Genomic DNA, 25,119 nt, shown 5'->3' with positions numbered 1-25,119 from the left:
AAAAATGTCCCAACACAGAAAAGTCCATGACCAGACGGCTGCACTGGCGAATTTTACACTTAAAGAATTTAACACCAATCCTTCTCAAACTACCCCTGTCCCCTAAAAAAATCAAAGCAAAGGGAACACTCTCAAATTCATTTTTCTAAGGACAGTATTATGCTGATACCAAAGCCAGAAAGGACACTACCAGAAAAGAAAGCTATAGACCAATATCCCTAATGAATATGAATACAAAAATTCTCAGTAAAATACTGGCAACCAATTTCAGCAGCAATGATTAAAAAGATAATTCACCATGATCAAGTAGGAATTATTCCAATGATGCAAAGCTAGTTTAACACCCACAAATCAATGTGATATGCCACATGACCAAAATAAAAATAGGATCTCAATAGATGTAGAAAAATCATTTGACAAAATGATAAATGGGCACCCAATTACAATAAAAACTCAACAGAGGGGATATAAAGAGAACATACTTCAACATAAGAAAGACCACATAAGACAAACACACAGCTTACATCACATTCAACCATGAAAAGCTGGAAACTTTTCCTCTAAGATCAGGAACGAGACGAGGGGCCCCCTCTCACCACTGCTACTCGACATAGTACTGAAAGTGCTCGTCAGAAATCAGGTAGGAAAAGGAAATAAAAGGCATCAGATTTGGAAAAGAGTAAGTTAAAACTGTGTTTGCTGATGCCCTGATTTTATACATAGAAAATCCGAAGTATTACGCATGAAATTTATAGATCTAATCAACACATTCATAAAGCTGAATAAAGTTAACATCCAAAAAGCAGTAACATTTCTAGACACTGATGAATTATCTAAAAAGTAAAGAAAATGGTCCCATTTATAATAGCATCAAAAATAATGTAATACTTAAGAATAAATTTAATCAAAGAATTGAAGTATTTCTACACTGATAACTCCAAGACACTGAAGAAATAAACTGAAGAAACAAACAATTAGAAGGTATCCTGTGTTTATGGATTAGAAGAATATTTTTAAGATGTCAGCACTACCTGAGCCATCTATAGATTCAGCCCTATCAGGAGTCCAAAGGCATTTTTTTAATGACGTAGAAAAGACTATTGTAACATTGATACGGAACCACAGAAGACTCTGAAGAGCCAGAGCAATCCTGAGAAAGAAAATAGTAGAAGGCATCACACTTCCTCATTTTTGAGCCACATTGTAAAGCTAGAGTTAACAAAGAGTAGGAACTGGCATAAAAATAGACACACCAAAGGAACAGAATCGAGAGCCAGAAATAAACCGGTGCAGACACAGTGAGCTATTATTTGACAAGAGAGAAAAGATGGCCCCTCAATAAACGGCCCTGGGAAGACTGCATAGTCAGTCACATGTTAAAGACTGAAATTAGACCCCAACCTGGACACAGTCACAAAATTAATGTGGACTGGATCAAAGACTTAAACGGAAGACCAAAAACCTTAAGACTCCTAGAAGGAAACGGGGAGAGCTCCTTGACATGGGTCTGGGAAAGGATTCTTAGGATAGGACACCCAATGCAGGAACAAAAAAAAATAACCAGAACTCCATCAAACTAAAAACCAGCACAACAAAGTAAACAATCAACAAAATGAAAAAACAACCTATGTAATGGGGAAAAAAAAATCTGCAAACCAAATATGTGATAAGGGCTTAATATTTAAAAATAAATAATACATGGGGATCACAATCAAGATGGCAGAGTAGGGGGCTCCTGAGCTCACCTCCTCCCCCACTAGATATGGAGTAACTCTCTGAGAACAACCCAAAGAGAAGCAGAACAGTTCTTCCACAGCCAAAAACAGAAAATAAAATAAAACTTAAAAAGGTAAATGGGGCAGAGACACAGTCTGGTTGGAACCCACAACCCTCGTGTGGCAACCAACAAACAGTAGGGATGTCATAGATGCAGAGGTTCTTCCTGAGAAGCAAGGGTTCAAGCCTGACACCAGGCATCCCTGGCCCTGGGGACCTGCACCAGGGGGTGGTGGCCCTGCCACGTCTGGCCCTGCAGAACGGGGGGCTTAACTCCGAGAGCTGTGAAAATGAGCAGGGCTTAACCCTGGGAGAGCAGGAGGGCTCCACCCTGATGGGGCCGGCACACAGACTTACTTGCTTGGAGACCCAGCACAGAAACAACAGTTTGAAAAGCACCTGGGTCATAAGTGAGGGAGGTCTGCTGACTAATTTAGGCATCTTTATGGAAGTTTCTCTGGAAACGAAAGGGCTAACAGATGACATTTTCTTGCCTTCCTTCTGCCTGGCTGACCGCACACTGGTGGGTGCCGGTTCTCTCTCCATCCACCCTGAGAGCACCGCTTCTGCAACCCCACTGTTCCCCCGTGGGACCACCTCATCCCAACTGCCCACCAGGCAGGAACCCCTGCAAGTTGGCATCCACACCACCACACTTGGTGGGCAACCCTGGCTGGGAATGGTGCCCCTCCAAAGCAGTCCCAGCCCCGTCATACCCAGTGAGGCTCAGAAAGGACCAGCACCCCATCAGAGTGCCCCCCACCTGCCACACACAGCAGGGCACCTCAGGACAAGCAACTCTCCAAAGCAGCTCCCGCCTGGGGGTGGGGGGAGCCCTGCCGACCAGTTCACCTGCAGCAGTCACTGCCCAGCCACAACAGGGGCAGCACGTGAAGCCCACACAGGGGACATCCCTGGAGTGCCTGGTTTTAACGGCCTGAGACACTGTGTTTCTGGGCCCTGAAGGATGCCTTCTACATAAGGCTACTCCCTCAAGATCAGGAGACGTACCTAATCTACCTAAGACAAGCAATAAACACAGAGTCAGGCAAAATTAGGACACACAGGAATGTGTTCTAAGCAAAAGAACAAGACAAAACCTAAGGAAAAAGAACTAAATGAAACAGATAAGCAATCTACCTGAGAGAGTTCAAAGTGAGAGTCGAAAGATAATCATCAAAATTAGAAGAATGGATGAACACACAGAGAACTTCAAAAAAATAGAAAATATAAGAATCAATCAGTGCTAAAAACTATAATAACTGAAATGAAAAATACACTAGAAGGAATCAACAGCAAAGCAGAGGATGCAGAAGAACAGATCAGTGATCTGGAAGACAGGTGGTGGAAATCTCTCAAGCTCAACAGCAAAAAGGAATTTTAAAAATGAGGATAGTTTAAGTGACTTCTAGTGACTTCTGAGACAACATCAAGCACACTAACATTTGCATTACAGGGGTCCTAAATGGAAAAGAGGAAAAGGGCAGAAAATGTATTTGAAGAAATAATTAAGTTTTCTATCCTGGGGAAGGACACAGACATCCAGGCCCAGGAAGCACAGAAAGTCCCAAACAAGATAAACCCAAAGAGGTCCACACCAAAACACAAAATTAAAATGTCAGAAAGTAAAGATAAAGAGAGAAATCTTCAAAGTAGCAAGAGTAAAGCAACTAGTCACATAAAAGGGAATACTCCAAAGACCATCTGCTAATTTTTCAGCACAAACTTTTTGGGTCATAAGGAAGAGAAATATATTTAAGTGCTTTAAGAAAAAAACCCTAAAACCGAGAATATACCACCCACCAAGATCATCATTCAGAACTGAAGGAGAGATGAGTTTCCCATATGAAGAAAACCTTTTTTTAAAGGAGTTCATCACCACTAAACTAACCTTACAAGAAATGTTGAAGGGACTTCTTTAAAGCAGAAATGGAAAGGCCATAACTAGAGAGAAATTAAGAACAAAAAAACCTCACTGGCAAAAGCACACATATAATAAAGGTAGTGATTGATTATAAAGTTAGCATGAATGTTAATAGAGAAAAGTAGTAAAAATAAACTATAATAGTTAGAAGGTATACAAAACATGTAAAATATGATATCAAATACATAAAATGTTGAGGGGGGAATAAAAATGTAGTGCATTTAATTTTTAAGATTTTATTTATGGAGGGCGCCTGGGTGGCTCAGTTGGTTAAGCGACTGCCTTCGGCTCAGGTCATGATCCTGGAGTCCCGGGATCGAGTCCTGCATCACGCTCCCTGCTCAGCAGGGCGTCTGCTTCTCCCTCTGCCCTCTTCCCTCTTGTGCTGTCTCTCATTCTCTCTCTCTCAAATAAATAAATAAAATCTTTAAAAAAAAAAAGATTTTATTTATGGGGGTGGAAAGAGAGAGAGAAAACAAGAGCTGGGGGAGGGGGAAGGAGAAACAGGCTCCCAGCTTAGCAGGGAGCCTGATGTGAACCTGAGATCATGACCTGAGCCAAAGGCAGACACTTAACTGACTGAGCCACCCGGGCGCCCCAAATGTAGTGCTTTTAAAATGTGTTTCAACTTCAGGGACCATCAACTCAAAACAGACTGTTATATATATACACGGTATTATATATGAACTTCCAAAACTTATAATGAATGCAGGCAAAACTCCTTTTATTGTGCTTCACTTTATTGTGCCTTACAAGTACTGTTTTTCAATTTTTTTTTTTAACTAATTGAAGGTTTATGGCAATCCTGCATTGAACAAGTGTATTAGTGCCATTTTTCCAACAGCATTTGCTCACTTCATGTCTGTGTCAAATTTGGTAATTCTAGCATTATTTCACACTTTCATATTATTATATATGTTATGATGATGAGTTATCTTTGATGTTATTAATTCTTTTGGGGCACCACAAACTGCACCTCTGTGTGTGTTCTTACTACTGTACTGACCAGCCGTCCTTGTCTCTCCCTCTCCTCAAGCCTCCCTCTTCCCTGAGTCACAACAGTATTGGAATTAGGCCAATTCATAACCCTACAATGGCCTTGTAGGGCCCCAGGGCAGGCCGCCCCAAGATCGGCCACTTTGGCATGAAGACAAATTTGAATTAAAAGCCATCAAGACCCAGCAGATTCAGGAAAAGCTCTTGACCTCTCCCACAACTGCCTGTAAGAATCCACATGGAGGGCCCACTCCAGGAAGGGAGTGGTCACCACAGCTGCATGTTGGCATGAATGGGGGATGGTGGACAGGGAGGAACCCAGCAAGGCCTGTTTGTTCCAAGTCCTCTCTGCAACCCATCATTTGTGTGGCCCAGCAAACTTTTCCTTCTTCCAGAGGACTGCATTCCTTCCCTTTGAAGACTCAGACCTCTACCCTTTTCTCCTTAGTTCAGGATGATATATATACCTCATTGTGCCTGTCTTTGCAATTTCCCTGCCCGTGTGGACTCCTCATATATACGTTATTAAATGTGATTTCCTGTCAATCTGTCTCCTGTCCATTTGATTCTTAGTCCAGCTAGAACGACCTTGAGGCAACAGGATATTCTTGCTCCCCAACAGCTCTGAAGTGTTCAAGTTGAAGGAAGGGCCTCAGGCTCTCACTTTAAATCCAAAGCTTGAAGTGACTAAGGCTAGTGAGGAAAGCATGTCGAAAGCAGAGACGGGCATAAGATAACTTTCAGCCTAACAGTGACATTGTGAACGCATAGGAGTTCTACAGAGAAGTGAAAAGTGTCCCCCTAGTGAGCACATGAGTGAGAAAGTCAGCAAAGCCGCCTCATTGTCGACACGGAGAAGGTTCTAGGCATCTGAAGGGAGGATAAAACCAGCCACAATGCTCCCGTAAGCCAAAATCTAATCTGGAGTCTGAGAGCTGAGGAAGCTGCAGAAATTGAAGGCTGGAAGAGGTGGGCTCATGAGGTTTTGGGAAAGAAGCCATCTTCACACAACCACGTGTGAGCAAAGCAGCAAGTGCCGATGTCGAAGCTGCACAAGTTACTCAGAGAATCTACCTAAGATAACTCACGGAGGCAGCTACACTGAACAAAACAGATTTTCGGTGGAGACAAAATGGCCTTTACTGCAGACCCCATCAAGGACTTTCCCAGCCGGAGAGAGGTCAGTGCCGGGCTTTGGAGCTGGAAAGGACAGGCTGACGCTCTTGTTAGGGACTAAGGCAGCTGGAGACGCTACGTTTGAGGCCAGTGCTCATGTACTGCTCGGAAAACCCCCCAGCCCTTGAATATTATGCTCCATCTACTCTGCCTGTGCTCTAGAAATTGAACAACAAAGCCTGGATGGCAGCTCAACTATTACATCACTGTAATTTTTAAGTTTTTTATTTTTTAAGATTTTACTTGAGAGAGACAGTGCGAGTGAGCACAGCAGGGGCAGAGGCAGAGGGAGAAGCAGACTCCCCACCGAGCAGGGAGCCCGACACGGGACTCGATCCTAGGACCCCAGGATCATGACCTGAGCCGAAGGTGGATGCTTAACCAACTGAGCCACCCAGGTACCCCTTTAATTTTCTAGTTTAAAAAATTTTTAATAGTCCTGGACTTTTTTTTTTTTTAACACCTATTATGCCATGACCTCATAGAGAATGGGTTCCAGCAACTCAGGCTCCTTTCCGCTGGTTCTTGCCAAGTGTGCTTCTCAGGGTGGAGCAGGCTGGTGTTTCTGCTGAACTCAAACACCTTGCTCTTTGGCCTCCTTCTTCCTGATCATTTCCCTTCACAGGCTTCAGGAAGCTGTCTCCGCTCAATACGTACATTAGTTCTCTTGGCAAGAATCTTGCCCTTAACTTGCCTGTTCGCAATGGCATCGACAGCATGCTGGCTATCCCTGTAGACTCCTCCAGTTTCACCGTGGTAAGACTTGTGAGGTGCTCCTTTTTGAACAGTGCCCATTCCTTCCATGTCCACAGTATCCCCCTTCTTGAGATTCACTTGTATGTGGCTAAAGGAACAACGCCATGTTTTCTAAGAGGCCTCTCCTCTTTCCCTTTGTCTTGGTCATCTTGGTGAATTACTGGAAGATGGGGGTACAGGCCCAAAGGCCATATTGGATTATTTTAAGCCCATTGTTGAGACCTTGTGCTCAGAAAAATAGTTTCCTTTAAAAACATCAGTGCGGGGGCACGTGGCTCTCTCCGTTGGCAGAGCATAAGTCTCCTAAACCAGAGTTGTAAGTTTGAGCCCCATGTTGGGTGTAAAGATTACTTAAAAATAAAATCTTTTAAAAAACTTTCACTGCTCACTGACAACATACCTCGTCACCCAAGAGCTCCGATGCAGATGTCCAATGAGATTGATGTTCTCACACCTACTAACACGACATCCACCTTGCACCCCATGGAGCATGACAGAATTTCTACTTTCAAGCCTTGTTATTTAAGAAATACATTTCAGTAGGCTGCCAGAGACTGTGATTCCTCTGATGTGTCTGGGCACAGTAAACCGAAAACCTTCTGAAAAGGATTCACCATTCTAGATGCCAATAAGAATATTGTGATTCATGGGAGGTGGTCAAAATATCATCATTAAAAAGGGTTTTACAGCAGTGGACTACCATCCTCAGGGATGACTCTGAGGGGTTCAGGACCTCAGGGGAGGAAGTCGCTGCAGACAGGGTGGAAACAGCAAGAGAACTAGAATCAGAAGTGGAGCCTGAAGATGGGGCTGATCTGCTGCAATCTCGTGATCAAACTTGAATGGATGAGGAGTTGCCTCTTAGCAAAGGAAGCGGTTTCTTGAGATGGAATCAACTCCTGGTGAAGATGCTGTGAAGATTGTTGAAATGACAACAAAGTACTACAGAATGTTACATTCAGAATAATTCAGAATATCACATAAACTTGGTTGATAAAGCAACAGAAGGTTTTGGGAGGACTGACTCCAGTTTTAAAAAGTGTACTGTGTAAAAAGCTATCTAACGGCACTGCACAACACACAAATTGTTCATGGGAAAAAAAGTCAAACAATGTGGCAAAACTTCTTACTTTAATAAATCCATGGCCACCCCAGCCTTCAGCTGCCACCACCCCGATCAGTCAGCATCCCTCGGCACTGAGGCAAGACCCTCCACCAGCAGAGAGGTGATGACTCACTGCAAGCTCAGATAGTATTTTTTAACCAATAAGCCTTTTTAAATTAAGATATGTAGTTTTCTAAGACATAATGCTATTATATACTTAACAGACTACAGTGTAAACATAACTTTGAAATGCACTGGGAAACCAAAAAGTTAATTTAACTTGCTTTATTGTGGTGGTCTAGAACTGAAACCGCTGTGTCTTCAAGGTATGCCTGTTCACAAAAACTAAAGAAAAAGAAATCCAAACACTGAGGAAATTCATGGAATCACAAGGGAAGAGCAAGAGAAGAAAGGAAGAACTATAAAAACCAGGAAGCAATCAACCAAATGGCAATAAATGCATACATATCAATAATTCCCTTACATGTAAATGGACTACATGCTCTGGTCCAAAGACAGGGTGACCAAAGGGATGAGAAGAGACTCATCCACAGGCTGCCTTTCAGAGACTCACTTCAGACTTACCAATACACACACACACACACACACACACACACACACACACACACACATACACTGAAAGTGTGGGGATGGAAAAATGTATTCCCTGCAAATGGAAATAAAAAACAAGCTGGAGAAACAATACTCACATTGCACAAAACAGACTTTGAAAGGAAAACACAACAAAAGAAAGGTGTTACGTAATGATAAAGGCTTCAATTCCACAAGGGGCTGTAACGGTTTTAGTATCTATGCACCTGAGATAGGAGCACCCAAATAAAGAGGAATCGGCGACAATGGCAGGGGACTTTCAAACCCCACTGACCTCAATCATCAGAAAGGCCGCCAGTAAGGAAACTAGAGCTGTAAACGGCACACCGGAGGCTCAATGACCTGTGACCACAACCAGTAGGTCAAGGAAGAAATCCAAGACGCCATCAAAAAACACCTCGAGACAAATCAAAAGGGAAACATGCCCAAATCTGTGGCACAGCCAAAGCTGTTCTAAGAGGGAAGCTTCCAGTGAGACAGGCCTACTTCAAGACACAAGAGAAATTTCAAATCAACACGGATACCTAAAGAAGCTGAAAAAAGAAACAGGCCAATAAAAAAAAAAAAATCATTGAAACCAGGAGTGATTTTTTGAAAACCTAAATAAAATTGATAAAGCTTTAGCCAGATTCATCAAGGAAAAGGGAGAAGTCAAAATCAGAAAGTTAGGACACGTTACAACCGACAGCACGAAAACACAAGGGGTAAGAAGAGATTCCTATGAATAATTATGCCGACAAACTGGACAACCTAGAAGAAATGGATGAATTCCTAGAAACATATCATCTTCTGAGAGTGAACCAGAAAAAAACAGAAAATTTGAACACACCAATTACTAGAAAAGAAGTTGAACTGGCAACAAAAAACTCCCAACAAAAAAAAGTCCAGGACCAGGTGGATTCACAGGGGATTCTACCAAACATCTGAAGAGAAATTAATACCTACCCTACTCAAACTATTCCCAAAAACTGAAAAGGAAGGAATGTTTGTAAATCCATTCAACGAGGCCAGCATTACCCTGATTCCAAAACCAAAGACAGTAATAAAACAGAGAACTACAGGCCAATACCTCTGATGGACATGGATGCAAAAATCCTCAACAAAATGTCAGCAAACAGCATTCAACAATACATTAAAAGGATCATTCACCACAATGAAGTAGGGATGCCATGATGCTTCCCTATCTACAAATCAACGTGATACAACATGAAGGACAAAAATATCATCTCCATAGATGCAGAAAAATCACTGAACAAAAATCAACATCCATTCATGAAAAAAACTCTCAACAAAGTGGTAATGGGGGAGCATACCTCAACTGGCCATATATGACCGATCCACAGCTAACATTACACTGAATGGTAAAAAGCTGAAAGCTTTTTCTTTAAAATCTGGAACAAAATAAAGATGTCCATTCTCACCACTTATATTCAACATAGTAAGGGAAATCCTTGCCACAGCAATCAGGTAAGAAATAAAAGGCATCCAAAGTGGTAAGGAAGAAGTAAAACTTTCACTCTTCACAGATGACATGATACTATATATATAGAAAATCCTAAAGCATCTATCCAAGAAATATTAAGATAAATGAATTCAATAAAGTTGCAGGATACAAAATTTATATTCCTGAATTGGTTGCATTTCTACACACTAGTTACAAACAAATCAAATAAAACAATCTTATTTATAAAAAAGAATAAATTATCACTTAAACTAAATCACTGTACTCTGAAAACTGTAAGACAATGGTGAAAGAAACTGAAGATGACACAAATAAATGGAAAGATCCGCCACGCTCATGGGACGGAAGAATTTATACCGGCTTACCTCATTTTATTGCACTTCACTTTACTCTGCTTCGCAGATAATGAGGTGGTTTTCTTCCCTCACAAAGTGAAGGTTGTGCCAATACCACTTCATCAAGCAATTCCACTGATGCCATTTTTCCAACAGCATTTGCTCACTTCGTGTCTGTCACATTTTGGTTATTCTCACAATAGTTACAACAGTCTCATTTTATTTGTTATGGTGATCTGCAATCAGTGATAAAAACTTCTGGAAAGCTCATAATGGTTACCATTTTTTTGTAATAAAGTATTTCTAAATTAAGGTATGTACATTTTTAAAGACATAATCCTATTGCACACTTAACAGACTAGGGTATTGTGTAAACATAACTTTACATGCACTGGGAAACCATCAAATTCATGACTCCCCTTATTGCAGTCGTCTGGAACCAAACCTGCAATTTTCTGATGTATACCTACATTGTTAAGATATTCATACTGCCTAAAGCAATCCACAGATTCAATGCAATCCCTATCAAATAGAAGAATCCTAAAATTTGTAGGGAACCACAGAAGACCCTGAAAAGCCAAAGCAATCCTAAGAACAACAAAGCTGGAAGCATCACACTCAGATTCCAATCTATGCTACAAAGCTATAGCAATCAAAACAGTATGGCACTGTATAAAGACAGACGTATCGATCAGTGGAACCAAACACAGAGCCCAGAAAAAAACCGCATGCTTAAATGGTCAATTAATCTAAGATAAAGTAGGCAAAAATACACAATGGGGAAAAGACAGCTCTTCAATAAATGGTATTAGGAAAACTGGACAGCTACATGCAGAAGAATGAAACTGGACCACTTCCTTACACCACACACAAAAATAAACTAGATTAAAGACCTAAATATAAGACCTGAGATCATAAAACTCCCAAGAGAAAACAGAGGCATAAACTTGTGGACAGCAGTCTTAGTAGTATTTTCTGTACCTGTCTCCTCAGGCAACGATAAAAAAGGCAAAAATAAACAATTGTGACTACATCAAACTAAAAAGCTTTTGCACAGCAAAGAAAACCATCACCAAAACAAGAAGAAACCTATTGAATGGGAGAAGACATTTGCAAATGATTTATCTGATAAGGGGTTAATATCCAACATATAAAGAATTCCTACAACTCAACACAAAAAAATCTGAATAAAAAATAAGCAGAAGACCTGAATAAACTTTTTCCCCCAAGGAAGACATACAAATGGCCAACTAACACATGAAAAGATGCTCAACATCACTAATCATCAGGGGAATGCAATCAAAACCACAATGAGCTATCCCCTCATACTTGTCAGGATGGCTATTACCAAAAAGAAATAAAAAGTGTTGGTGGGGATATGGAGAAAAGCAAACCTCATGCACTGTTAGTAGGAATGTAAATTGGGGTAGCCACTACAGAAAACGGTACAGAAGTTCCTCACAACATTAAAAAGTAAAACTACCATATGATCTAGTAATTCCACTTAGAGGTATTTATCTGAAGAAAATGCAAACCATAACTCGAAAAGGTACTGCATCCTTATGTTTACTGCAGCATTATTTCCAACAGCCAAGATATGGAAGCAACCTGTGTGTCCATCAACAGATCAATGGATAAAGAATACATAATGAGCATGGATTGTACAATGGAATACTACTTCACCATAAAGAATGAAATCTTGCCATCTGCAACTATATGGATGGATTTAGTGGTATTATGCCAAATAAAATAAGTCATAGAAAGAGAAATGAAATACCTTATGATCTCACTTATATGTGGAATCTAAAAAAAGAAACAAGGGGCGCCTGGGTGGCTCAGTTGTTACGCGTCTGCCTTAGGCTCAGGTCATGATCCCGGGATCCTGGGATCGAGCCCCGCATCAGGCTCCCTGCTCTGCAGAAAGCCTGCTTCTCCCTCTCCACTCTACCTGCTTGTGTTCCCTCTCTCTCTGTCAAATAAATAAATAAAATCTTAAAAAAAAAAAAAAAAGAAACAAAAGAGACTCAAATGCAAGAACAAACTCATGGTTGCCGGCAGGGTGGAGGCTGGGAAGATGGGTAAAACAGGTGTAGGGGATTAAGAGGTACAAACTTCCAGCTATAAAATAAAGAAGTCACAGGGATTTAAAGTACAACACAGGGAGTATAGTCAATAATGTAATAACTGATGACAGATGGTAACCAGACTTATTGTGGCGAGCAATCTGTAATGTATATAAATGTCAAATCACTCTGTTGTACACCTGAAGCTAAGTTTCATGTGAACTACAGTTTTAAAAAGATAAAGAACTCCTACAACTCGACAGCAAAATGTCGTTAATCCAATTAAAATGCGCCAAGCACCTAAACAGACATTTTTCCAAAGCAGATATACAAATGGTCAATCAACAAGTACATTAAAGGATGCTCACCATCATCCAGTAAAAATAAAATGCACATCAAAACCGTGATGAGGTGTCCTCTCACGCTTGTTAGAATAGGTAAGATCAGAAAGACAGGAGATAAATGCTGGCGCCAATGTGGATAAAAGGGAATCTTGAGCGCTGCTGGAAGAACTGTTAAAGTGGTGCAGTCGTTGGAGACAACAGGATGGAGATTCCTAACAAAAGTGAAGAACAGAAATACCATGAGCTCCAACAGCTCCACTTCCGGGTGTTCATCCAAAGGACACGAGATCACAGTCTCTAAGAGATACCTGCAGCCCCATGTTTTTGCAGCATTATCTACAACGGCCAGATAGACATGGAAGTGACCCGTACGCCCATCAGTGGATGAATGGGTTAGGAAGTTCTGATATTTACACAACGGAGTATTATACAACCACCAAAAAGGACGAAACACCACCATTTTCAACAACGTGAATGGCCCTTGAGGGCATCACGTTAAGCAAACTAAGTCAGAAACAGACAGATACTCCATGATCTCACTTACATGTGGGATTTAAAACAAAGAAACCAACCAAGCTCAGAGAAAAAGAAACAGCTTTGGGGTCACCAGGGCAGGTGTAGGGGAGGGGAAGTGAAGAGGTGTGCACAAGGAACAAACGTCCAGGTGCGAGGACCAGGGGTGTGATGCACAACGTGGTACCTCTGGTTAACACCACCGCATGACACATAGGAAAATTCAGAGTAAACCCTCCCAAGTTCTCATCATAGGAACAAAAAAAGCATTTTCTTCTTTTTGTTTTGTTTTCTGGGTTTTTTTTTTTTCCCCTATCTCTGAGGGGATGGGCGTTAACTAAACTTACTGTGGCCATCACTTCACAGTGTAAGTCAAATCGTTATGCTCACAGCTTGAACTTACACAATGCTGTATGTCAATTATTCCTCATTAAAACCGTAAAAAAAATGAACTTTTAAGTGTAACACTGGCGTTACGATAGTTTAAAAAAGAGGGTCCTCATGTCTCTATGTAAAATAGGCAATCTCAATATGTGCACCTTTATGGTAAAAGCCACCAGAGTAGTCTTTCGACAAAGTTTTAAGCTTGTTTTCTCTGGAGAAAGTCCTAAATGATTCACATTAATGATTCCATCGTCTGTCAAGTCACTGCTGCTTTTCTCTTTTTTACCACACTGTGAGGTAAACAGAGTTAACAGGGATTAATTAACTTGGGATGACTGCTTTAATAGGAAATTTTCACAATGCAAACAAGAACAATTGTGAAGAACACGTGTTAAGATTGATATAAACAGAAAACACCAAGAATGGGCTTCAACTATTCTGTACAGCTTTTCATGTAAATCATTCTTCTGGTTACACAACTTAAAGAATTTGTCCATTTTTGGAAAGTTAGTCCCTATCCTTTCTTGGTAACTACAGGGCTCTTATCAAATCTAAACAATGTTAATCAAAATAACGAAATCCTCCGACTACTAGCGTCACCGCTATTCCATTCCCCCGTGTCCTGTCCACCTCCGGACCTCATGGGGGGTGCAGCCCAGCATGAGGATCACTGGATTTTCTGCCTAACCCCACCACGCAAGATTTTATACTTCTTTTCCAAAGAAGTTAGAAATGTGTTGTTGTCGTTGTGTTTGCTAGAAATGTTTGTAAAAGCTAACCTCCAGCGCCGACTCTGCTCGGGCTGCTTGGAAGCACCTGCGCCCCCAGCCTCCAGCCCACCCCGAGGTCACGACTCTCAGCCTCAGCTCCACGTGGAACCCCAGGCACGTTCTAGGCTTCCTCCTCCCCACTCAGATTTTAGGTGGGACCCAGACCGGTGTTTTTTATGTTCCAGGCAATTCTAATGTGCTAAGAAACTTGAAAAACATGGCTTTAAGACTTCTTCCAGTTTTAAGGCTTCATAATTTTAAAAATAAAAATGGAATAGTGGAACTAAAAGATGACCACTTCTAAGATTTATCCTGCAAGAAACGTCTTTAATAACCGGGTCACCGACCGAGTTCAAACAGCTTCCACAGTCACCCCGCAAATGTCTCCCACTCGAGGAAGCCCAGTACAGGGGTGTCCCCTCCACGCCCGACTCGACCTCATTGCCATTCTCGGCCCTCCCTCCCGGACTCCGCCTGCCCTGCCCTCCAGCCTGCAGTCATCGCTCGGCTGTTCTCAGGCTTCACTTCTCCACCTGTAATTATCCTCCAGGCCTGCGGGGAACAGGTGTCTGGTTTTGACAGGGCCAAGAAGCCCCTTGAGCTCAACCCCAATACCCAGCTGCCCATGTGCCCTCCACACCTGCTGCTCCAGCTGCCGCTGCCCTGGGCTGTTAGCCATTCGGGCGGCTTTGTTTAAGATCCCGCAGGGGCTTCCCACCACACTGCTATCCAATCCAAACTCCCTGAGGGGCTCCAGCAACCTTGTCCCCTCCCCTCCCAAACCCCCATTCCCCACATCACCTTCACGATGCTCCCTCACGTCTGGGCAGAGCTCGGATGGTCCTGCCTTGCCACAAGGTCCCCATCCTGACCCCGGGACCTCCAGCTCAGTGGGAAGACTGACCGCAGCAGGGCCCTGGTGAGCCAGGCCAGGTCCCTGCTATCCTCTGGGATCTGAATGGCCTGGTCTACCCCCTTCCCTGCACATCCCATCAGGGCCTGCTCCGAGACTTGATCAGAACATAAGCAAAGCAAACAGCATTGTGCTGGAACTTAGTAACACAACCGTAGCAACTCCCCCATTAACACTGAAGCCCCGTTCTTCCTAACTGTGGAGGGCATGGCGAGGGTCACCTTGGCAAAGGAGCTCCCAGCTAATCCCCCAGGTAAGGCTGCGGTACCAAGCATAAAAACTGGTTTCCTCCTCCCAGAGCATGTTTCTGCTTGTTTCAACAGAAATGTATGTGCGGTCTGGTGCTGAGCACTGGGGACGCGGTGGCTGACGTCGGCACTGCCCGTGAATGAGCTGACCTGTGGGCTGGGGAGGCCCACTTACCCCCTCAGACAGATGGGGTCCGCTGAGGGCCTGGAGCTGGAGGCTGGAGACCATTCCCCGATGAGGAAGGGAAGCTTGTGCACGATCGGAAAGCTGAAGGGGTGTTACCAGGTGAAGGGGCGGCGGGGGGAGCCGAGCTCTTCGGGACCCAGAACAGAATATGCAAAGGCACTGTGGCAGCGAAGGCGGACAAAGGAGGGAGTAAAGAAAACGCCATCGCGGCCAGACAGCAAGGAGGGACACATTTGGATTCTGGCTTGTGCCAGGTGCCACTTAATGGCAGGTGCTTTACATGCTCCCTCATTTATCCCACTAGACACTTGCATTTTATCAGCTTTTTAAATAGAAGGAACTGAGGCACCAGAAGGTTAAGTAACTTGCCCAAGGCCACTTAAAAGCAAAGCAATAATTCTTCTATCTTCCCTGAAATGAAACAGGATCCACATCTTGGGTGGGTGGGGGGAACATGAAAAGCTAGGGAATTACATTTGCTGTGGAGGGAAAGCAGTCAAAGCAGCTCTACCCAACAGGTGATGGAGTAAAACTGTCACTTTTCAACTAGCTGTTTTCACCTCCTAGGCCGTAACGGCAGTGAAACGTTTTACAGGAGAGTCTTAGTTCCTTTTTTAAGAAACGGTGCCCATGTAGTTAAGTTTGGAGTTTAAAAAAACCTAAAAACACTTGGTGGGAGTAATCTGAATGATTTAAAAAAATACTTTTCCAAAATTTCCACAGGAACTATACACTGTTTTCATCGTCATAAAAATTAAGAAGGTACAGACAAGCTAATAAAATGTCAGCCTAATTAAACAGTGGGCAAAGGATTTGAACAGACATCTCCCCAAGATGGGAGAAGGAGCTCACCTTCGTTAATCAACAAAGGAAAGCAAACCAAAACGCAGTGAGATTTGGTGTCATACTAAACCGGGGTTCCCAAACCTGATGTCCACCAAGCAATTCCTGGGACACCATCGTGTCTGAGGACTGTTCTGACTCACCCACCTGAGACAGTGTGGGATCCCACAGGTGAGGGCTGTCCCGCGAGAGCACCCTGGCCCCCGTCACAGGACGCAGGCTGAGCTTCACCCACTGCAGTGCGGAGACTCCAGTGACCTCTTCCTCAGGTTCTTCTCCTTTGCTAGAGCGGCTCACAGAACTCAGGAAGCAGCAGCTGGGGCAGAAACACTCGGGACCAGGTCAGGAGGGTGGGAAGGGCGGAGCTCCCGGGCCCTCCCCGGGGGCCGCTCTCCCTGAATCTCTACCGGTTCACACACCGGGAAACTCCCAACCCACGCTTGTGGGTTTTTATGGAGGCTTCATCACAGAGTCATGCCTAAGTCATTAGCCATCGGCTCCCCGAACCTCCAGCCCCCTCCCCTCCCAGAGTTTGCAGGGGGTGGGGGGAGACGGAAAGCTCCAACCAGTTAGCCACGTGGTCGTCCAGCCCCACCTTTGGGCGGGGTCCTAAAATCACCTCGTTAGTGTAACAAAAGACACCTTGATCACTCTTACCTTCGGAAACTCCTTGGGTTTTAGGAGCTGTAGGCCAGGACCCACGGAGGAAGACCAAATACTTTCGGGGAATAGATTTCGGTCATTCGAATGACCCAATATGTATTTCCTACAGATCTCAGTATGTCACACACTCACTAGGACAACCACGTCTGTGGATAAAACCACGCCAACTAGAGATGCCAACATGACTGGACCAAGGCTCTGCGGCGCACAGGCAATTCCGCACGCGCCACATCGGGACGGACGGCTCTGAAACTGGCTCGGTACAAATTATGCCCAAGGAGAGAGCTTCAACCTGGAAGGGGGTCCCCAGCACCTCTCGGGTTCCTCTTTTCAGGGAACATCAGTGATAAGTGGTCAAGGGGAAGGTGTATCCTGGGTGACACTGAGCTATGGTCTGGCCACTGATGAGAAACGCTGTCCATTCTGAACCACGTCACATTCCCTTGTAGCTTTGCCCAAACCTGTTATGAAAAATAATCTGGGGGGCGCCTGGGTGGCTCAGTTGGTTAAGCGACTGCCTTCGGCTCAGGTCATGATCCTGGAGTCCTGGGATCGAGTCCCGCATCGGGCTCCCTGCTCAGCGGGGGGTCTGCTTCTCCCTCTGACCCTCCCCCCTCTCATGCTCTCTCTATCTCATTCTCTCTCTCAAATAAATAAATAAAATCTTTTAAAAAAAAAAAAGAAAAGAAAAATAATCTGGGCATGTGACCTCCTTACACTATAAAGAATAAATTCAGCCATCCACAGACCCTAAAATAGAAGCCCTCTGACTATATCTAAAATGGGGAAAATTATTTTCTCTATAAGCTAAAAATGTGCAAATGATCTACTACAATACATTTTAAAAAAAAATCCTTCCATAACTACCCAACAATAATCATTATTACATTTTGGGTAATCGGTGTAGTCTTTTTGTCCGCCCCCCTCAAATGAAAAATTTTCTGTAGAATTACTAAAACTCAGTAAGACCCTGTAGAAAAGAATGTCAAGGTATGGCTATCCCCAGATAATGACTAGGGCATATAAGGAAATACAACCCTTCCATATAACGGAGAGTGACCTCAACTCCGGCTTCTCTGACCTCGAGTATCCATCCCACTCCGCGAGAAACAACAAAACAGCTGTAATAAAGGATCACCCTGGAGCACGGACCAGTCATGTCTGCAGACCCCGTACAGTGGCTCTTTGGTAAGGTAAGGTGGGAGTTACAAAATATGCATTTGGTGCCATGGTTCAGGTCAACCAACGTGTGTGCGTTATGTCCTGTGTACCAGGCACAGCGTTGGGATGAATAAATCGTGGAAGCCACTCCCCAGGAACTCAGATGAGACTAAAACCCAACAGAGAAGGGAGGAGTGCCAACCCCGATGTGGCGAGCCGTGTGACAGCGACGGGCGCCCCAGCTGCAGGCCACACCGCTGGCCGTGCCCACGTGCCCACGTGCCCCAGGAGCCGGCGGCACACCACATAGCAGTCTGCCAAGGAAAAATGTTATTTTCCTTTTGGAACTGACGCCCAATGAACCGTGTTAGGTCAACAGCACCAGAGAAATTGGTAATGTTCAAAATCAGTGTTTCCACAATTAGAAGGGTCTACGTTACCACAAAAGACAAAACAGTACGCATCACATCCTACAAAAATACACAAATTCAACACGTTACATAAGGCTTTTCAAGACCAAAGACGATCTGCGAAGAATATGCTAACGGTTATGGGAAGTGTTACAACCGAGCAACACATCATTGCTGTAACAGCTGCATTATCTGCTGTCCTTAGAAAAATGCTGCGGGGCAAGGCTTTCTTTCGTTCTCCATGAATTTCCCTGCTAGAAGGGGCAGATGCAACACCCCACGGACCCCGCAGGTGTCCTCAGCGTAGGGCGCTGAGCTTTAACAGCGGTTCACACCTGTGAGCGGCAGTATTTCAAAGGTAAGACACAGCGCAGTTGCAGGAAATGCGGCGAAGGGGCACAGACTGAGGTCCGCGGAAGGGAGCTTCAAATCCCGAAGGTGCTGTGCGACCCTGGGCAGGCTGGCTACCCCGCTGATGTTCAGCTCCCTCCTGGGTCACACGGAACCATCCTCAGTTCCGCACTGCGCGACGAGCAAATGCACAAGAAGTTTCTTAACACTGTAGGCTCTCAGGAAAAGACACTTAATAATCTAATAAGATATTAAAAAACAAAACAAACAAACCAGGTCCTCCACACGCCCGGCAATAACCATGATTACATTTCGCGGCAGCCTAGCTAGTCTTTTTTCCCCAAATGAAAACTTTTCCTGTGCAATGACTAAAGCTGAAATAGAAGAATATGCTCTGTTCGGCCGGAAGCCAGTAGGAAAGGCAGGGACGGCAGGGAGAGCGTGAGGCGGGCAGAGCGCGGAGACTCCCCAGCGGGGCTCAGCGGTGTGCTCACAGACGGTTACCAGCCTACGTGTCATGTTGTGTGTATCTTCCCACAATGAAATGAAACTAAAACCCCCACCACGACTGCTAGAGGCCAGGGCTGGGACGAGTTTGTGCCCTCAGCCCCTACACTGTCTCAGCGTGCCGCGGACGCCCGGTAAGTACCACTGAATGGGAGCCGACCAGCGGGGCTAGTGACAGGTCTGGGCGCCCTCGTCTAGTTCGCACCTCAGTCCGCGCTGAGGAATCAGGACCGGGAGAAGGAAACGAACCGAAACCTCGCTGACCGGCTGACTGCTGGCCCTGGGGACACCAGCGTGGTTCCTGGACCCTTCCACGCTGGTGACCTCAGAGACCAGAGGATTCGGGGACCTGCGGCTCGGGCTTCAAACCTACCTTCTGCCTCCTAGATGGCCGAAAACCCACTGCTTGAACCTCTTTAAACTCACCTGTTGGGTTAGCACTGTGGTTTCCTGAAGGCACCAAATTCTGTGTGTTTGGAGATCCTATAAAATAAAAAAAAAAAAAAGAAAAAACGTCCCGTGATGAAAAAGCATTTAACACTGATGTAAGAACAGCGGCGACAGGTTGCGGTGATGTGTGGGAGGCAGACACCCCCCGAGAAGCTCTCCTTTGCCAATACGGCTACGAAACACACCTGACCTGCCAGGAAATCTAGGACTGGATTACTGGGGTTTTCAACACAGAAAACATTTGGCTTAGGTAACAAACGCTTACATCCCACTCACTATGCACCAGCTCCTGCAAAGTTCATTCACTTACACGGGGACACAGAGATTGGTGAGAGAAGCCACTTTCCGTTCCTCCGAGGGGACTGGGCCACCTGGGAGGGGCCCTTTCGACGCAAGGGCACCCTTGGGTCTCACACCACCAAGACCCCTAACTTCATACCATGGAGAGAAGACGAAGGTAGGATTTTCTCTTTTTTCCCCACTTCCCCTTGGGCAACCACCAGTTTGTTCTCTGTATTTTAGAGTTTGTTTCTTTGTCTTTTTTTCTTTGTTCATTTGTTTCTTAAATTCCACATACAAGTGAAATCATATGGTATCTGTCTTTCTCTGACTGACTTATTTCACATAGAATAATGCTGTCTAGCTCGATCCACATTGTTGCAAACAGCAAAATCTCATTTTTTATGGCTGAGTGATATTCCATTACCCACCCCCATCTTTATCCACCCATCCACCAAGGGACATTTGGGCTGCTTCCATCTTTGAGCTGTTGTAAATAATGCTGCAATAAACAGAGGGCTGCATCTATCTTTTCAAATAACTGTCTTCATTTTCTCTGAATAGACATCCAGAGGTGGAACTGCTGGATCACATGTAGTCCTATTTTTAACTTTTTGAGGAACCTCCATACTATTTTCCAGAGTGGCTGCACCAGCTTGCGTTCCCACAAACTGTGCGTGAGGGTTCCTGTTGCGTGAGAAACACCTGTTGTTTCTTGTCTTTATTCTCACCATTCTAACAAGCATGAAGTGGTATTTCCTTGTGGTTTTGATTTGCATTTCCCTGATGATCAGTGATGTTGAGCATCTTTTCATGTGTCTACTGGCCATTTGTATGTCCTCTTTGGAAAAATATCTGTTCGGGTCCTCTGACCATTTTTTAATTGTATTTTTTTTTTGGTGTTGAGTTTGTATAAATTCTTTATATATTTTGGATATTAGCCCCTTAGGATTTTCATTTTTAATTGTAAGACTTCTCATAGAAGTAGGATTCTTTTAATTTTTAACTAGTACCTTAAGATTTGGAAAAACTTTAGAAGAATTCTATGCCCCTTGTCAGAGTGGTTTATTCAACCTGGGTCTTTGTATAATGGGATATTAAACATAATACACCACACGAGAAGACCCCTCAAAGTACAAAGTAAGCAAAACAACTTTGAAGGATCTATCTTTACTGTGTGTGCAAATGTCTTCCTCTTAATGCAACTATTCCATTTATCATAGTAGGATGTGATGTGAAGATTAAACCTGAAAGGGGGGCCTGGGTGGCTCAGTCGGTTGAGCGACTGCCTTCGGCTCAGGTCATGATCCTGGAGTCCCTGGATCGAGTCCCGCATCGGGCTCCCTGCTCGGCGGGGGGTCTGCTTCTCCCTCTGACCCTCTTCCCTCTCGTGCTCTCTGTCTCTCATTTTCTCTCTCTCAAATAAATAAATAAAATCTTAAAAAAAAAAAAAGATTAAACCTGAAAAAGATCAAGGTCAGCAGACTAGTCTCCGTAGAATGAGAAAGACCAGTCATGCCGCAGACTAAGGCAGGCTTCAGGGACTGATGAAGCAGTGACTCTTGGTTAAAACAAGTCAGTGCACCAGCGTCCTGCACCGCCTCAGCTGTATTTAGCAGCTGGTATCAAATACTTGCCAATGTCGGGAAGAGCGTCCTCCATGCCAGGCCTCCTGGGGAGCATGTCACTTCACTAGGTCACCCAGCTCTGCCGACAATTCTGGGACACGAAGACCATATGCAGTGACAGGAAGTGAGGCCCACAGAAGGCCACCCAGCTAGGAAGTGGCAGAGCCTGGATTTGGACCAGGCTGTTTGACTGCAAAGCCCGTTCGAGGGAGCGCCCGAAGGAAGTGCTGATTTTCTACTACAAACCTGCTTGTCCCCGGGCTTCTCCGTTGCTGGGTTACCAGCTGTTCAACCCCCACCCCAAGAGGTCAGCCTCGGTTCCTCCCTCTTCCCCACTCCCTCCTCCAGTCCATTAGCAGGTGATTTCAGTTTCACACCCCACCCCCCCCAGAGAAGGACTCCATGCACTTATGACATGCCGCTGCCTTCTGCCTGGACCACAGCAGGAGCCCCCTCCTTCTGTCTCCCCGCTCTTGTCACTCCTACGACGCATCATGTCCCGGCAACCTTGTTGGCTTAAAAAAGGAGACAAAAGCAGATGGTCTTTGCAGCTCTAGGACCCTTCTCCTTTCTCGACTCAATTACTTATGACGCACCTACTGCGGGTAGGTACTGGTTTTGTATCCTAGGGGACAAGGAACACCACGGCCATCTAACTACCAAGAGGCTGATGCTTTACTTGACAGAGACCAAGTATTAACATAGACCCATGCGCTGAATGGAAGAAAAGAAAGTTACATTCATGAAGAGGCACGGACTCAGTAAGGATTAATTTACTCTCCTTACTGGCTGCCCATTACGGTGGTGTCTGGTGCGGGAAACTCACTTTAGATAGGCCCTGACCCCCACCCCAGGCCGACAACGCTTGAACTACAGCTCAGCTTGGCTCACCTGAGAGTTGACAGATGTAATCAAGAGAGCCGGAAGTGGCCTTCTCCTGGCAACCTATTTGAACTCTTGAATACTACATTTCTGAAGCCACTTTGGACTTCTGTGCTAAAGGCTCAGTAAAGTCCCTGCTTTCCACTAGGGCTGTTCAAGGTGGGTTTGTCACTTGCCACCGAGAGTCCTGATGAACGGCCTCCCCCGGCCACGCACGACCACTATTGGCAGCTTTGCTAACTTGCTCATTGCCTCCCCCACCCCTCCAACTGACGGTGTTTATGAAACTACAAAGGAGACTATGCAGGATATTTTAAAAAAAGAATTTCCATGTTTTTATCTTCTACAATATCGTGGACTATAGCAGATTGTACATTTAAGCATTATCAACTTGAACAGCCAACACCACCTAAAGTGCCTTAGTGGCAAAATGGTGAATTAAGAGTTGGGATTTTTAATCTCTGAAATCAAACAGGTATTAGCTGTTTTACTTTGAATAAGTTAGGCAATTTCTAAGCCTCAGTTTTTTTCTATTTATAAAATGGGAATAGTACCGTGAGGATCCAACGGGATGATGTATGGGCCTCAATTAGCATAATGGGGAGTACACAGGAAAAATGCCTAGTAAAAAATACTGTCTAAGCTCTAGGATGATTGTTAAAAACTACTGGATTTCATAATGACACTTACTTGTTTTGAGAAATTCTCTATAGAACATTCTTTTACTCTAATTTCAGTGACATTAGAGTCTGTAGAAATGCTTTCCAGCTCATGTTCATTATACTCGTTCATGAAATGAAGGCTCTCCTCTAGGAGAGCCTTCATTCCAAGACTTCCAAATAGCACTAGCCTCTAGAGAGACTTTAAGTAATAAACAGAACAAACAGTATTAAAATAGCGCCCCCCCCCCAAATCTGTTATTAGGGCAAAAAAAAGTAAAGCAAGGATACTTAGTTTCTCTAATCAGTAATTCATCAGAGAAACAATAAGGTTTACTTTCACAAAATAACGAATAAAAGAAGGGAGACCCTCTATAAGTATTGGTATAAAATTAGCACCAAAATAGACTGATTCGGTCCAGATTGTTCACCTTACAGTGAAACATCTCATAATATTGAAAATATGATGGGTGTGATTTACTGATCATTGTTTCCTTAAATAATCTCAGAATCAGGTCTGCAAAGCCGGCTTGTGACATGCACAATTCAGCAAAGGAAACAAAAAAATCAGCAAAACAAACGAAAATTGTTATTGTCGCACTCAGCCAGATTATTCTAGCCGAAGCAGGTGTTGTGCCTGAACTGACATCTTTATCTTTTCCTGGATAAAACTAATCTCAGGCTAAACAAACAGCCGATGGACAGAACTTAAAACTACGCAAAACTCGGGTCACTGAAAACAACCTACCCTAGTTTACCCGCCATTACCCAGTGACCCGACCGCTACAAGAGCTGACCAAAGGAAAAGGCTTCCCGGCCTCTTCCCTGAAGGGTTTTTAAAGTCCCCAGCCCCCCCGCCCCCCCAGAACCACCGCCTCACGGTGTTGAGCGCACCGACCGCGCCGTGGGCGCGCACACCTGGCAGCGGGGGCCCGAGGACTGCGCCGCAGGTGCGCGCCGCGGCAGGTGCCCACGGCGCGGGGCGGGGGCGCGCGCCCCCGGGGCGCCCCGGGAGCAGCTCGCGCTCCCCACAGGCCCCCCCTTTCGGCGTCTGGGGGCCTCGGGGCTAGAGAGCGTTGGTCCGAGGCCACTCAGCCAGTCGCGGATGCGCGGGGGTCCACCCCGCTAGTTTACAGAAGGGGGCCTGGGGGCACGGACGTCAGGGGAGGGGGAAACCACGAGCCTGCGCCCTCCGCCGGAGGGTCACTCAACAGGTGACGCGCTCCGCCGGACCTGCGAGCGTCGCTGGCGGAAACCCGGAGGGGCCGGCCCGAGCCTCAGTTTCCCCGGGCCCGCCCCACGCGCGCCGCCTGAGGCGCGCACTGCTTTGCGCGCCCCCGGCCCCCACTTGCGGGGCCCGCGCTGGCGCCCCGCCGCCACCTACCTTCCGGGCCCGAGCTGTCCACGGCGGCCTTCAGCAGCGCCAGCACCAGCAGCGCGCCCAGGATCAGCGCGGCCCAGGCGCCGCGCGCGCCGACTCCCATTGTTCCGAGGGCAGGACGCGGCTGCCTCGCGGCTCCCCGACCGAGCGTCCGCGGCGCCACAGAGCGGCCCTCTGCGCACGGGCGCCGGCTCCGCGTCGCCTCCCGCCGCCGGCCCCCCAAATGCCCAAATAGGGCGCGGGAGCCGGGCTGGGGCTCGGGCCGGGGCGGGGCCGGCGCGGCGGGGGCGGGGCCGGCGCGGGGGCGGGGCTTGACGAGGGCGGTGGGGCGGGGCTTGGGG

General features: G+C 45.4%; 1 long non-coding RNA gene across 4 annotated transcripts in view; it reads right to left on the bottom strand.

Moving 5' to 3' along the window:
- Positions 1-25,040, bottom strand: part of LOC145716353 (uncharacterized) — a 438,007-nt gene extending 412,967 nt beyond the window's left edge. The window contains exons 1-3 of one of the 4 annotated variants that reach the window (XR_014138985.1): positions 24,782-25,040; positions 19,926-19,982; positions 12,152-12,761 (exon numbers count right to left, since the gene is read on the bottom strand). This is a non-coding gene — a long non-coding RNA (uncharacterized LOC145716353). Of the gene's footprint in view, positions 1-12,151; positions 12,762-17,136; positions 19,233-19,925; positions 19,983-24,781 lie in introns of those variants that run through there. The other 3 variants (XR_014138982.1, XR_014138983.1, XR_014138984.1) reach the window with 3 other exon arrangements.
- Positions 25,041-25,119: the final 79 nt, after the last annotated feature.

Source organism: Leptonychotes weddellii, chromosome 11 (genome assembly GCF_054177405.1).
Source record: "Leptonychotes weddellii isolate Sample4059 chromosome 11, ASM5417740v2, whole genome shotgun sequence".
NCBI classification, from domain to species: domain Eukaryota; kingdom Metazoa; phylum Chordata; class Mammalia; order Carnivora; family Phocidae; genus Leptonychotes; species Leptonychotes weddellii.
The sequence above is the reverse complement of the archived record's forward strand: the minus strand, read 5'-3'. Positions and strand labels throughout refer to the sequence as shown.